This window comes from Balaenoptera physalus, assembly GCF_965194825.1.
Source record: "Balaenoptera physalus genome assembly, contig: HAP1_SCAFFOLD_2078, whole genome shotgun sequence".
NCBI lineage: Eukaryota > Metazoa > Chordata > Mammalia > Artiodactyla > Balaenopteridae > Balaenoptera > Balaenoptera physalus.
Window position 1 is genome coordinate 42,403 of NW_028124727.1, and position 14,530 is coordinate 56,932.

The window sequence follows — 14,530 nt, forward strand, 5'->3', positions numbered from 1 at the left end:
GTAAATATGTCGGGTCAAATGGCAAAGGAGAACAAGGCTGCAGGTGGAATTAAGGGACTAATCCACTGACCTTGAAATAGGGCGAGTAGTCTGGGTTCTGCAGGTGGGCCCAACATAATCACAAGGGTCCTTAAAGTGGAAGAGGGACTTGGGAGAGTGTCAGTCAGAGGGAAATGTGAGGTCTGGAAGGACAGTCAGAGACAGATGCAACACTGCTGGCGTTGGTTACTTACAGCAGATACAGGAAGGAAGTTACTGCAGTTTCAGGAAGGAGCCACAAGCCAAAGAATGTGGGTGGCCTCTGGAAGCTGGAAAAGGCGAGGGAACAGATTCTCCCCTAGAGCCTCCAGAGGGGAACGTGGCCCTGCCAACACTTTGATTGGAGCCCAGTGGAGCCCGTGTCAGGCCTCTAGCCTACAGACCTGTAAGACAATAGATGATATGCTGTTTAAGTCGCTAAGTTTCTGGTAATGTGTTACACAGCAGCAGTAGACAACTAATATACTCAGGCTAACTAGCTTTTGGTCATCTTTATTTTGGAAATACTTTTTCAGTTTATTTTGGTAATCTTTATTTTGGAGGTACTCTGCTCGTCTGTTTTGAGTTTCAACAAATGTTGAATACAAAATAACCTTTAGAATCTTGGCTAATGATCCACTACTTCACGGTTACACACCCCTTCTAAGAACGTCTTAACGTGTTTGACGCTAACGTTTTCTCACATTTCCATATTTTACTGTAAATAAAAAAGAGGTATGTTAAATGCTGTGGTGTATGAAAATAACAATCAGATTCTTCTGTAATGGGGACGATCACCTGTATAAGCTGTACTGCATAAGCCAGTGCTGTGCCTGCTGTCGTTTTGTTCTCCGGGTGAAGAGCTGCAGAGTAGCGAGCTCAGCTCCAGGGGCTGTGCGTTACCTTGACAGGTGCGCGAAGCAGGAGTTCTCACGTGAGCTCTACAGCCCTTTCCTGCTTGGAGGCATCTATGGCTTTGCATCACCCCAGTCATTTAATTGACACTGTTGCAAGTTATCCCCTTGATGTGTTACTGTGACCAAGAAAAAATGAACTCTCCCCTCTGTGTTCACAAGCAGATATGATGACAGCCTGCAGCAGTTCTCCTGAGACTGACACACGTAGAATTGCTGCTCTGGACTCCTGGCTCCACCTGAGCCTGTCCAGGTATGTACCTGGCACGTGTGTGTTCCCACTGGCCTTGCATCTCCTTATCCAGTGCAATGATTTCCACATCAATCCAGGACTGAAAGGAAGAACTTTTTCACAGGGATGGGCAGCCTATAACTCTGTGACATATCAACCCATGATGTTTATCCTTAACTGTGTTGGGGGGATGGGGCAGGGTGGGAAAAGAATTCTTTAAAAAGAGGGGCAAGACCAGATTGTGAAGAACATTTTGATACAATGAAAGTAAAAAATAAAGATGACGTCTCAGTAATTGCTGTGTTTTGGGAAAGCATCAGAACAGAAGATTTTAAGGGAAGAGGTACTGGGTATTTTTATGTTTTTAATTCAGTTGTATAATCGAATGTAACAAACTAATTAAAAGGAACTGCATATAAATTAGCACCACTTTTAAATGCCAACAATAAATTGGAAGTGAATTTCCTGTGTGATGCCAACATTTAATGTCTCTCTAACCTTATAGGGTTCAAATGATGAGAGGAATTTTAGCAAAAATGAAAATGTATGCCCTTGTCCTTTTTTGATGTTAGCATAAGTTTCTCTCTTAAATTTTGGCCATGTGTGTCCACACTGAGGGGTTGTATGAATATTAGTACAAGACTGACTTTTTTATTGTGGTAAAATATACATAATATAAAATTTACCATTTTAACCATTTTTAAATGTTTAGTTCAGTGGCATTAAGTACATTCACATTGTGCAACTATTACCACCATCCATCCTTAGAACTTTTATCTTCAAGACTGACTTTTTTGATAAGCAAGTTTAATTCCCCTGCCTGGTACCTGGATTTCTTTTCCTTTTCACATTATCTTTCTATCGTGCCCTTCTAATCTCAGTATTTCCTCCAGCCTTAAAAGACCCTCAATGTAAAGTCCAACGTGAGGGAGGTTTAGGTGACCAAATGAGTCATGCAAATTATGTTTTGCTTTGTCTCCAAAGTAAAGAAATAACTACAGATGGCTTCTGGTTTCATCCTAGGAACACTATCATTTGAAAGGTCCCCAAGAAACTGTATTAGTTCAGGGCCACCTTAGTGACTTGAATTTCTTGGATGTGGGCCTTCACAGCCCTGAACCAAAGTCATTTCCACCCACGGGGGAGCCAGGGGAAAGCCCCAGGGCCTTCTCTGGTGTACGGGAGAGCCCCAGACAGAGCTAGCATAGGTTCAGCCCAGTCTCCAGGAGAGAAGAGCAGCTCAGATCAGGGGCATTCCTGTTAATTTTCCAGGGACTTTCTGCAGATGAATTTTGGATGGAAATATTTGTTTTTGTTATATATCAGATGATTTTCTCATATTTTAGTGAGATCTAAGAAAGACCATTTTAATTCTGTCCAGGCAGGCCTTGGGGAGGAAAAAAAAAATCTAATTTATGAGTACTCTGAAAATGTTGGGAATCCACATTAAAGAAGGTATATGTTTTTTAACTGATAACTGACTTGATATGTGAAAACCTATACAAATAGGAATAAAGGAATGACTAATTCAGAATTAGTTCTCTTAAATAGCAAGTTTCTAAAGCTGCATGATTCTTTGTATAAGAATGTGTTTCACACTGCTTAAGACTATGTAAATTGTTACTGTGTAAATTTTAAATATATATATTTTTATAGATCTAAAACTTTAATGGTCTATTGGGTTGCTTGTCATAAGTTGAATATTGTTTCATTACCTTAGTATTGACTATACTTAGGTATACTTTTCTCTATAGTCACTCAGTTTCCTTCAAATCCTGTTTGTCACAGTGTTTGTTTTATAGTCAGACACAAAATTAAGTGGGTCCAAATGGTACAATCACTTCTATATTATTTGCTGAAAACAGTTGAGTCGTCCCTCAATTCACTTTGGTTTTAATCCTGTCATACTCCTCTAGGCTAAGAAAATGAAAGCTTATCTGGACTACATTTATGCTTAATATCAACATGGTTTATAAGTGATAGAACAACTACTCACATATTCAATCAGCCCTGGACCAGAAGGCTGTGTAGAACCACCAGAAGTGCATGCTGTCTGTCTGCACTGGAAGACCATAGAATGCGCTTGAGGAAACAAGAGCTCAGCGTGGGATGAGTGTGATTCAAAGCCAGCGTGGATGAGTGGACCACATGTGGGACGATCAAGTTATATTCCTATCCGGTGTCTCTGGAGAAAATACCACTCTCTGTTTTAAAAACAAAAAAACCCAAGTTCTGAATATAATTGATCCATTGGTCCTCATAGTCAACGTCATCAGGTCTCAGATTATTTAAGTCATTTTGCTGCCACCAGTGTCACTTAGTCACTTGGAAAATTTAGTCAAGACAATTTCCTAAAATTTTTTTTAAATGCTCGCTTGAAGTATTTTCAACTTAGTCTAGATGGGTTGTAAAACCCATTTCTGTACAAGTAGTTTACTTAAATAAGGAATGTGTCCTAAGAAGCATTCCTGAGGTACAGAAATATTTTTTCCATTGAAATAGCCTATTCGTAAACAAAGACTATTTTCTTATTTCTAACTTATAAAACCTCAGACGGAACATCTAGACAGAACCATATAGAGGATGGTAGTTAAAACTATCAGCATAGCATTTTACTATTCTGTTTTACTCATCCTCGAGTTTGAAAAGGTGGGGTGAAGGTCAAATCAGTAATGCTAGAAGGCCTCATGGACAACGTATAACTTTACTCCATTGCTCCTTACCATACATCAGCACCTTTATAAGGACAAACACAAAAGCCTGAGACTTTCCTGGCCCCATGTCTTTTTATCACTGTCATCCCCAAAGACAGAATCTGGGAAACAACTTGGGATCTAGTTCACGTACCTTCAAGTCTCGGCTTTTGTCCACTGCTCAGTGTGTACATGGACTTCCTTTGGGTGCTGGCTTCTCTGTTGGACCGAGCTTCATGGGAAGGACACCAGGGCTAGGTGATGAGAAGCAGCTGGTGCAAACTGACAGTGGGGGCGAAGACCTGAAAAGCTGCATGAATGTTCTGGAACTTTCCATATGTGATTCCAAGTAGACACATTTATGACTCCCTTAAATAAAAAAGGAGCAGAGATGAGGTGATACCTGGTGAAAATGATGTTTATTATAAAATATTCGTATCATTATAGCTAAATAGGAAAGATAAATATATGTTTATATCTCTTATCAGAAGCTACCCTTAGCTATAATTAAGCATGCTGAATAGATTAAAAGAAAAACTCAGCACTGGTGTGTATTTGATCTATGTTTAAATTCATTAGTCAGAAAGTGGTAAATGAGAAATTAATTTTTCCACTTGGCTTATATTTCACAAGATAATAAGAGTGGACACTTCAGTCTGCTTGTGAGGCCAGTTGTATTACTGGTTGCATTTCAGCTGTCCCTCCTGTGTGTCTTTCAAGGTGCTAGCAGACTGGAAGATACTCCATATACTGTACAGGAAAAGGAAATGTCACAGGATTCTCTTTTTAAAGGAGGAAGTAGAGTGGCTTTTTCCCTTTGAAAACTGTGACAGAACAGTGCTTATAAAACTATCCGTGGTGAATCTGTGGTGATGGACCCGTTCTTAAAATTTCCAATTCTTTGCAGACTGGCACTTTTGTAAAATTAAATTAAAATGTTACACTGAGATCAAATTGCTGTAAAAGTTTCTAAACACTTGCTCTCAGTTTCTGTACACATTCTTGCAGATGGGCAGAAAGAGTTTGCTATGTGGCACTGGTCTGTAGAGCACCCTTTAGTAGCAGTGAAACATGAGTTTCAGGCAAGGATCAATAGCTTCTGTTGTTATCTGGGAGTTTGGGATTTTGCCCAGAATGGGAGGGCAGTGCTTTTGTTTTGTTGTTTTGCTATTGGTCCAACTTTTGTGTAGAATTGTCCAGTACGCGCCTTGCTCAGGGCACCTGACTGAGGAGGTGAATGGGGGCTGGGATCTCTCCTCTGAGTCGTACCCTCTGCTTGGCAGAGGTCCTTGGATCAGCCATCAGATAGTCCCAGTTACATTTGCTGCTTTTTTGAGACGCCTTCCATAGGTTTCTACATTCTCTTAGCGGAAATCAGCAAGAACCTCCTTTTGATTTCAGTTCGTTATGCTTAACAAAAATCTTCATCACATCTATTTCTTTACTGGATTTCAAGCTCCTGTGGGAAGGAGTGTGGGTCTTACATTGTTGTGACTAGAACAGTGCTCATACTAATATCAAATGAATTCCGAATCACAGGTTGATAGTGAAAGCCATGCTCAGCTGTTAACCTTCTTGAAGAAGCAAAGAATCTCATAGTGTGATGATTTTCTTCCTTCTTTTTTATTGATCCAGGACTTGAAGAGACCAAGTTTTTAGATGTAGTCCTGGGGAGAGAAGCTTCCTGAAGTTAATGATACCCCGACATATTCATCCAGTCAGAGAGACCTATGGAATGGCCACAATAGACATAAGAGGTCAAACCGAGTATTGTTAACATTTTATCTCTAGTGAGGTTAAAATTAACCAAGGACATTGAGTTCACCGAGAAACAGCTTCTTAAACAAATATAGCTCATGAAAAAACATTACTTATTGGGGTCACGGACTCCTAAGAATGAACAGAACCTTAATATGTCTGGGGAACACACGTGCCATGTTGCACTGCTGGTGGAAGAGGCCTGACCCCGGCCTGGACTCTGCAGAGCCTCCTGGCAGGTCGCAGGTAGGGTGTAGGGTGGGGCTGGTGTGGCAAACAGGGAAGCAAGGGCATAGCAGCCTGAGACCACCTCAAAGTCAGAAGCAGAAGGACACACCCCTTGGCGTGCGCAACTGACGTCAGGAAAAATGAAGGCCTGGAAGCTTATCACCAACACAGAGGAAATAACTTTGGTGGCAAATGGGACAGGAGAGAGTTCTTAAACAACAGGTGGCTTGTAATGGTCTCTTCTCCACCAGACGCATCCATCACGCCTTGGTTCCTGAGGGTCTTCACGCATCTGAAAGGCACACTGTGTTTGTTTGACCCTCACAGGCCGCGTCGATGGTGGCCTGAAGAGGGGGCACGGGCTCAACGTCTGTAATAAGGAAGAGTTTTGAGCAATTCCATGAATTCCAATTCTGTGTGGGATTTTAGTGTGAATGACAAATGTTTATGAGCCCAAGTTACTGTTTTATGATTAATATGAAATATTGCCTGAGCCTAAAAGCCAGTCTTGCCAGAAACGCAAGAAGTATGTTTCTAACATATTTTGGGTTCTGTTCAAGCAGTTAGTTTGTGAGGATAGAAAACCACTTAAGTCAGTTCCATAAGGAGCATCCCACAGACCGACAGGGCAGGAAGTACAGCCAGTCCTCCTGGAAGGCACCTGGGACCTAGAGAGCCAAGAAGTAAAGCTGCCAGCAGCATCTCTCATGATCCACAGAGAGATGGTCTCATCGCTCAAGATTTCCCCGCCTCACTCTGTACATGATCTCCCTTTCTTTCCCTTCCTCTCTTTGTCTCTCTCCACCTCCATCTCCCACTCTTCATCCTCTGGGCACACAAGGGTGCTCCTGCCACTGAAGGAAGCTGCATCTTAGTTCACCAGTCCGAAATCCTGAGAAGTAGAATCTGATTGGCTCAGCCGACCTACGGTCCTTGAACCACGTGCACAACTCTATCCAATCATCTGTGGCCAGGGCATGGGGCCCGGGTGCCTGCAGCACAGATTCAAAGTTTCTGGGAAGCAGGTGTGTTCAGGGCGTGCCTCAAACCATATCAAATACATGTGGAGTTTTCACAGCTCAGGTGCACACATGAGTGACCTTCAGCGAAGGAAGAAGAATCAGCGTAGTTCAGAGCACCTCGTAATTAAGGTTGGTAATCATCCAATTAGCATCCTCACCAATAGAAAATGTTAGAATTCATCAGAGAAGAACAAAGACAAATGCAGGTGACATCAGAGCTTTAGGGTAAGAGTCACACAAGGTTGCCCTCATGAGGCAGTTTTCTTAGTGGTCGGAGGGAAGATAGGAAGAAAAAAGAGTTACAGGTGTCCGGAGTAATTCCCTTCGTGTGCAGGTTTGTTGCTGTTGATCTGCTTAAATAGCCTAGAAGACACACATGTGCTGTTTCTAAAATGCAGACCGAAGTCCTGCGAGCTTTCCTGCAGCTTTTTGATGGAAAGGGGATTTACAGTTCTGTCCTCTAAACCTCAACTACGTGTGTTTTCAGCCCCATTTTTGGCCTGTGGTTGGCTAGCTCTGTAAAGTGCTCTGGCTCCAGTACTTGAACTTCATGTTGCAAAGGGTAAATTTGGCGTTGTCTGCTTCCTCCAAGTTCCATGACGACTTCCTTAATTTGTTGTTCTCTTTGTGCCCTGGGTAGTAAATTCTTACCGACAGTGGAGATTGGCTCCTGCACTCTTAAGCCTAAGCACCAAGGTTGTCTGGAACCTTATGCACAGTATTCCCAACAGCTCTATCACAGGTTAGTTTAATGTTCACTGTAATGAGGTATCATTTTCCCTATGCCTCTTATTCCTTCTACAGGATATTATATTTGTTGAGATACAGCCTGGAGCCAGGGAACAGAGCAGAGAACCCAGGCCCTTAGAAGGGTAAACCTGCTGGTTGTTCTCAGCCGTCAGGTTACATTTGTGGCTTTCTAGACACTAAGTAAATAAAAACAACGGGAAATCTTTGGAGAGCCTCATGGTGGATATCAGAAAAGATAGTTTGGTGTTGTATATGAATATTCACTAAATCTATTTCTGGGTCAGCCTGTGTTGGGGACATTAAAATTACCTACATTTCAAAGGTTAACAATGCAACTAAACTAAGCCAATGTAAGTTTAGGCTTAAACATACAGAGAAGAGGAACTATTTCCCACAAGCTAATGGTCGGCAAGACCTAATGGAATGAGTACATGTGTTGAACAATGCTGTAAAAATCACAATAACAAAAGCAGTCAGACTTAAAGCTTCATTTTACTAACCTCAGACACCAAGTTGAATATCCATGTGGGAAGAAGCAAACACCTTATAAATAGATATTGTTGGTGCTAAACCTATACTTACCCCAGCTCAGGGAAAAAGAAGTAAATAGATATGGTGAAATGATTTCAAATGGTTCCAAGCCATCTCCCTTACTTTACTCTTAAACCATCCCCAGATAATGAGATTTTCTAAGTCAGTTATTGTGTTGAACAAAGGACAGTGATGAAAAATAGTAACCAAAGGCATTTTCAAATGAGTGAAACAAGATATGCTTCTTCAAATATGAAGAAATCTCTCAACATAAAACCAATTAGGAATTAAGCAAAGACATGTGGTAAAGGACAACTGCTTCAAAATTGTAGCAATGCCTCAAAGTTCCTATTTGTAGGCTGATGGTCCTAAGGAGATACATTAGGACCTCGTAGATTAATGCAATCTTCAGTGCCATTTAATCCTAACAGGGACCAGGAAGTTTAGCATTATCTATGTAGCAGGCCAAAAAGCTGCCAAGTCCTTGTATACAGAGAGAATCAAGTATCACACTGAATTACTGACCTGGTAGTTAATGATCCACTATCCGCCAGCCACTTTTCTTTACAGGAGCATTCTAACTGTTTCTCAGCATCCACCCATACGTTTGGTCCCTCTATGCAACTGTAGGCAACCTCAATTCCATGTTCCCTCACAGCAACTCTTTGGTCTCAAGCTGTACCATGTGGAGAGAGGATTTTATGAATCTCTTGCCAAGGATCTTTCAGGTCAAGGTCAAGCCATGGATCTTTCACACTATGCCTTCAAGAGACCAGCATCCAAAGTGACTGTTCAAGAGACCCAGAGGGTCACACCTTAGTAGTAGAGCTAAACTAGCTCAGAATAGAGACTACTCCAGATATACCCTTAAACACTTCAAAAGAAGCCATGAAAGGATCAAACCAATCTGATCTTCCAGGACTTTAACTACCTTCCAGAACAAAACCAACATTCTTTAAAGGAGGATAGCTAAGTTCAGATACTCAATGACCTAACAACTCCATGTTCAGGATCCAAAAAAAATAACTAGACATGCCAAGAATCAGGAAATATGACCCATAACCAGGAGGAGAAAAAGAGTCAATAGAAAAAGACCCACCAATGACAGAGATGGTGGAATTAGTATTCAAAGACAATGAAATAGCTATTACAAACATGCTCAACATGTTTAAGGATCTTTAAATAATATGAATATAATCAGGAGAGATAGTGAAGACATAAAGAACCAATTGGAACTTCTAGAGATGAAAATTAAGATATCTGAAGTGAAAAAATACACTTGGTGGGACTAACTGCAGCTTAGACATGGAAAAAGACCAGTGAACCTGAAGATGTAGCAGTACAAACTATTCAATCTGAAACATTAACTAACTAACTAACTAAATCAGGCCTCAATGACCTGGGGATAATATAGAGTGGTTCATTATATGTTTGACTGGAGTCCCAGAAAAGTGTGTGTTGGCAGGAGGAGAGGAGAGGGAGACAGAAAGATATTTGAAGAAATAATGGCTGGAAAACTTCCAAATTTAATAAAAACTATGAACCCACAGATCTAAGAACCTTAAGGAACCTGAAGTAGCACAAATACACACACACACACACACAATAACATCAAAGCACATCAAAATCAAATTTCTGAAAGACAGTGATAAAGAGAAAATCTTAAAATCAGCCAGAGGAAAAAGGCACATGGTGAACAGAGGAATAAGGATAAGAATGAGGGCAGATTTCAGAAATGATGCAAGTCAGACGACAATGGACATCTTTAAATTGTAGAATGAAAAAAAAAATACTGTCAACATAGAATTCTATATCCAGCAAAAATCTTCTTTAAAATTTTTACCTTAAGGTGAAATAAACACTTATTAAGACAAACAAAAGCTGAGGGGCTTTGCCAGTTAAAATCACTATAAGTATTGTTAGAGGAAGTTCTTTAGATAGAAGAAAAATAAAACCAGATGGAAACTTGGATCTAACAAAGGAATGAGGAGTACAAGAAATGGTAAATATGTGGGTAAATATGAAAGTATTTTTTCATTTTTAAATTTCTTCTATGACTAATTAACTATACAAAGCAAAAATAACAAACATGTTGGGTTCATAACTTATGCAGAAATAAAATGTATGACAACAATAGCACAAAGGATGGAAGGGGAAAATGGAAGTATATTGTTATAAGGTTATTATACAATAGTCAAATATTATTATTTAAAGTAGACTTGGTAAGTTGAGGATATGTATTATAAACATTAGCACAACCACTAAAATCTAAAAGGTAGAGGTATAGCTAAGAAACCAATAGCAGGAAATAAAGGTAAAAAATAAACAGAGAACAGATGGGATAAATAGGGAACAAACATCCAGATGGTAGATTTAATCACAACCATTACATGTAAATGGTTACAAACACTCGAAATAAAAAGAATGAATTAGATCCAGCTGACTGGAGGGAATTCCTGATGCCCTGTGAAGTGGAAAAACAACATACAGAGTTGCTGTTAGCATTTGTTTATCTATGAGTAGTAGGAGGGAGAGGTGAGGGAAAAACAGAAGGAGACTGACAAAATGGAAACATATGCATGATAAAATAACAAGAAGTGTTAAATAGAATCTATGACAGTGTTGTTGATAATAAAAATGTGTTCTGAACATAGACCAGGACTAGAAGATGACACGAACAAGTGAAAACACTGAATTGACCTAGGATGTGATTGTGGTTAATTTCATTCTTAGATTCTCGACCTTCCGTATAGCTTTTATAACAAAATATTAAAATTTAAAAATAAATGTATGAAGTTTGAAGATACAGAAAATCATGACCCAAATTCCTTTTATAGTGAGTGGTTCTTTGACTCTCTAGTTTCGTGGAAGGAAAGTGAGTGAAGACCTTTTGTGCAATAATTCTCCCAAGATAGTTCCAGCCCTGTAAATGCTTTAGCATCTTATCTGGTATTAGCACAGGGCACTGGCTGTTGTTGTAGGTAGTCATTAAACATGGCAAGAAACTCCACCTGAAGCGAGAGTCGGTCAGAGTTCTTTGGTTGCAGGAAGCAGGAACTGGCTTTGGCTGACTTAAAGAAAATCATTGGGAAGACCAGAAAATTAGTCTTGGAATTGAGGCAGCTCCAGAAGGAGGAAGCAGAATTCCAGGGACGGTACATAGCAGCCGCAGTCTGGTTGGGTTGCTTCCACTGGAACTAGTGAATTCCAGTCTTACTTCAAACTTACATCAGTGGCGCAAGTGTCAAAGTCCCAGAAAAAAGCACTGGACTCATCATGTGCTCACTCTCTAGATACACTAGGACCTACTAGGAGGTGCTCAGGACCCTTTAGGATCTTGGTAGCAGGAGGGCTGCTTCCTGTAATCACAGTTCTACCAAAATCACATGCACATAGAGAGGGAAGGCTGTTTCCCCAAAAGAATTCAGGGTGTTCTAAGGAAGGGCTCATGGACACTGGGTGACCAAAACATACCTTTCTTGGTACTGGAAAAAGGAAGAGGAATCATGGGGAAATTTTCACAGGGTTGAGCGTCATACCAAGAATGTGGAGTCTACCTGCAACACAAGATCCCACTGCATTCCTGAGTCTGGGGTCCAAACTGAGGAGGGCAAGGTTGGCAAATGCTTTTGTGCTATGAATCTGTGGGAATTGAATTTATGATCCAAAGCCCAATATAATAGACATGATAAGGCTTGCCTTTAGCCTGAAGGAATTTGATATAGTGGTTTGTGTTGGTGGCTTATTTATAAATATTATATGAATTTTTTCAATATAAATTTCAGTTTCAGTCTCCCATCTCAAGTGCTCCCATAAGTATGTATTAATTATTATGGGTTGGGTTTTTTTTCTGATGGGGCTCTAAAACTGACCGGAAAGAAACCACATTAATACATTTGGGGAAAAGATATTCTAAATATAATAAATGTTGCTGGGTGATATGAAATGATATGGCACGTTTAAATTAAACCTTGAAGAAGAGTATAGGCAGGTGGGCGAGTCAGGAAAATCATTAAGGAAACAAAGCAAACTGTTGAAATTCTGTGCACCACAAAAGAATAGCCATCTTGCAGATGGGCTTATAGTTGAAGAAAGCAATAAATAATCACTGAAGGAGAAAGTAAGGGTTAAATAAAGAATAAATGAAATGGAAATCGGAAATGTTTGCTTTTGAAAACATTTGGACTCAAGATCCATCCCCAGCTTCTCAGAATGATAGGGGCTCCTGTGTGTGCCTGCTCAGAGCGATGCACTTTTCCTCAGAAAGAGAAGTACTATTTACGACGTTTGTGTTAAGAAACTCCAGGGCTCCTACGGAAATGTACTCTGACCTCTTACACAACATTTTTACTTAAGCCAGAGCAAAGGAAATAATGGACGTTGAGAGATCAAATGACTGCCTTCCACTCTGTTCCCTTTAAAGATCAATAATTTTTATGAACTTCTTTTTCTTCTTAAGGAAGCAGCATCTGGCTTCATGGAATTTGGCAGAGTTAAGCATCCTGTTCTAGTTATGTTGATTTTTAAATACAAATAAGATTGGTAAATGGCAGCTAAAGTTGAACCATCTGAGTAAGAATGAGAATAATGAAAGCCAGTGAGACTGAACCATACATTTTTAGTTAGGTCTTTGTAGGTCATCTTTTCCCTCTCCCACCCGCACTCATACAGATGAAAACATGACGTCACATGATTTGACACAATTTTTCTGTTCAAACATTTGTGGGACCTTTCCATATAATTTCATATTTTGAAGTGCTATTTTTTACACAATTCTTTTATAACAGTGTTGTATGAGGTTAGAATTAACATCTACCATACAGATAAAGTCTGTTATGACAGGACTGATCACATGCAAATATGTGTAGGGGACATGTAGCTGCAATTATGTGCTGAAGTTAATCTTTGGACTAAATTTAGAAAGGTGAAGGATTGGATACTTAGCTTTTAATCCTTTCCTCATCTTTAGAAAATGGGCCCATTTTGAGGCCAGGGCCAGGGTTATGTCTTAGAAATTTGCGCCCATGTGAAGCATGCTTAAGAAGATGATTCTTACCATGAAGGCTCTTAACAGAATTAATCTTAAGCCTGAGTATGACCCAGACATTAGTCTGGGCTTCTAGTGTCACAGGATATTACGTGCACCCAGAATAAAGTAAATTGCTTAATAATGCAATGGGATGATTTGCTCAACAATTCAGTAATAAAAATACCTTTCATGAATACAAGTCATATGACTTATTTCACAAATATTGTCTTAGTTTATCATTCATGTATAATTATTCACAAGGTTTAGATAAGAAAATGAAGCTAGTAGAGGCAAGTCACTTGTCTAAGATCTCATGCTGAGTGAGTGCCTGGCACATAATGATATATTTTGCTAAGTGGATTAATGTTGTAGCAGATCCTTTGTCTTCTGGTCAACTGCTTATGAAATGTACAAATGAAGGCAAGCATAGCTGCCATAATATACAGCAGTGTTGAAAAGAAGAAAAGCATAATAGAAATGTCACTTTTAGAAAAGTTTTGCAGGACTTTGGTAGCCTTTTGTAAGCTAGTTTTGAAAAGATGGCAGGCAGGGGAGCTGTCCTTGGTGCTGAACTTGCCATGAGGCGAATAGGTCAGAGGATGGCCTTAACCAGTTTTCCTACATATTTTCTTCTGGGCTTCTATTACCAATGACAATACTATCAATAAAAATTATATTTATAAAAAATTTTCCGTTTTAAATATTTTAAGGACTTTATAATATTTTTAATTATAGCTTTGTTGAGTTATTATTTAAAAAGGTAAATTTAATGCTATAATTCACTAGATTTTAGTATAGTCACAAAGTTGCGGAATTATCACCACTATGTAACTTCAGAATATTTTTATTACTGCCAAAAAAAAAAAAAAAAAACCCACAGAAACCCCTCTCCTCAGCCTCTGGAACCAGGAATCTACTTCCTGTTTCTATAGATTTGCCTATTCTGGACTTTTCACATAAATGGAATCATACAATATGTGGCCATTTGTAACTTACTTCTTTCACATAGCATACTGTTTTTGAGGACTATCCATGTTGTGATATGTATCAATACTTCATTAAGTTTATTGACAAACAATAATCCATTGTATGAATATACCACATTCTATTCATCAGTTAATGAACATTTAAATTGCTTCTCCTTTTGGGCTATGCTGCTGTGAACATCTATGTACAAGTTTTTTTGTGTGGATATATGTTTTCAGTTCTCTTGTGTGTATACCTAGGAATGGAACTGCTGGGTTATATGATCATTTTAATATTTTGAGGATCTGTCAAACACTTTTCCAAAGCAGTTGCCACCAGCAATGTATGAGTATTCCAAATTTTCCACATCCTTATCAACAACTGTTATT

General features: G+C 39.4%; 1 long non-coding RNA gene across 11 annotated transcripts in view; it reads right to left on the bottom strand.

Annotated features, from left to right (window-relative positions):
• LOC309654127 overlaps positions 1–14,530 on the bottom strand; it is a 37,937-nt gene that overhangs the window by 1,110 nt on the left and 22,297 nt on the right. For 6 of the 11 annotated variants that reach the window (XR_014259914.1, XR_014259915.1, XR_014259919.1 and 3 more), the window contains 4 exons: positions 8,672–8,822; positions 4,012–5,585; positions 3,161–3,368; positions 76–422 (listed from right to left, as the gene is read on the bottom strand). This is a non-coding gene — a long non-coding RNA (uncharacterized lncRNA). Of the gene's footprint in view, positions 1–75; positions 423–3,160; positions 3,369–4,011; positions 5,586–8,671; positions 8,823–11,620; positions 11,704–14,530 lie in introns of those variants that run through there. The other 5 variants (XR_014259916.1, XR_014259913.1, XR_014259918.1 and 2 more) reach the window with 5 other exon arrangements.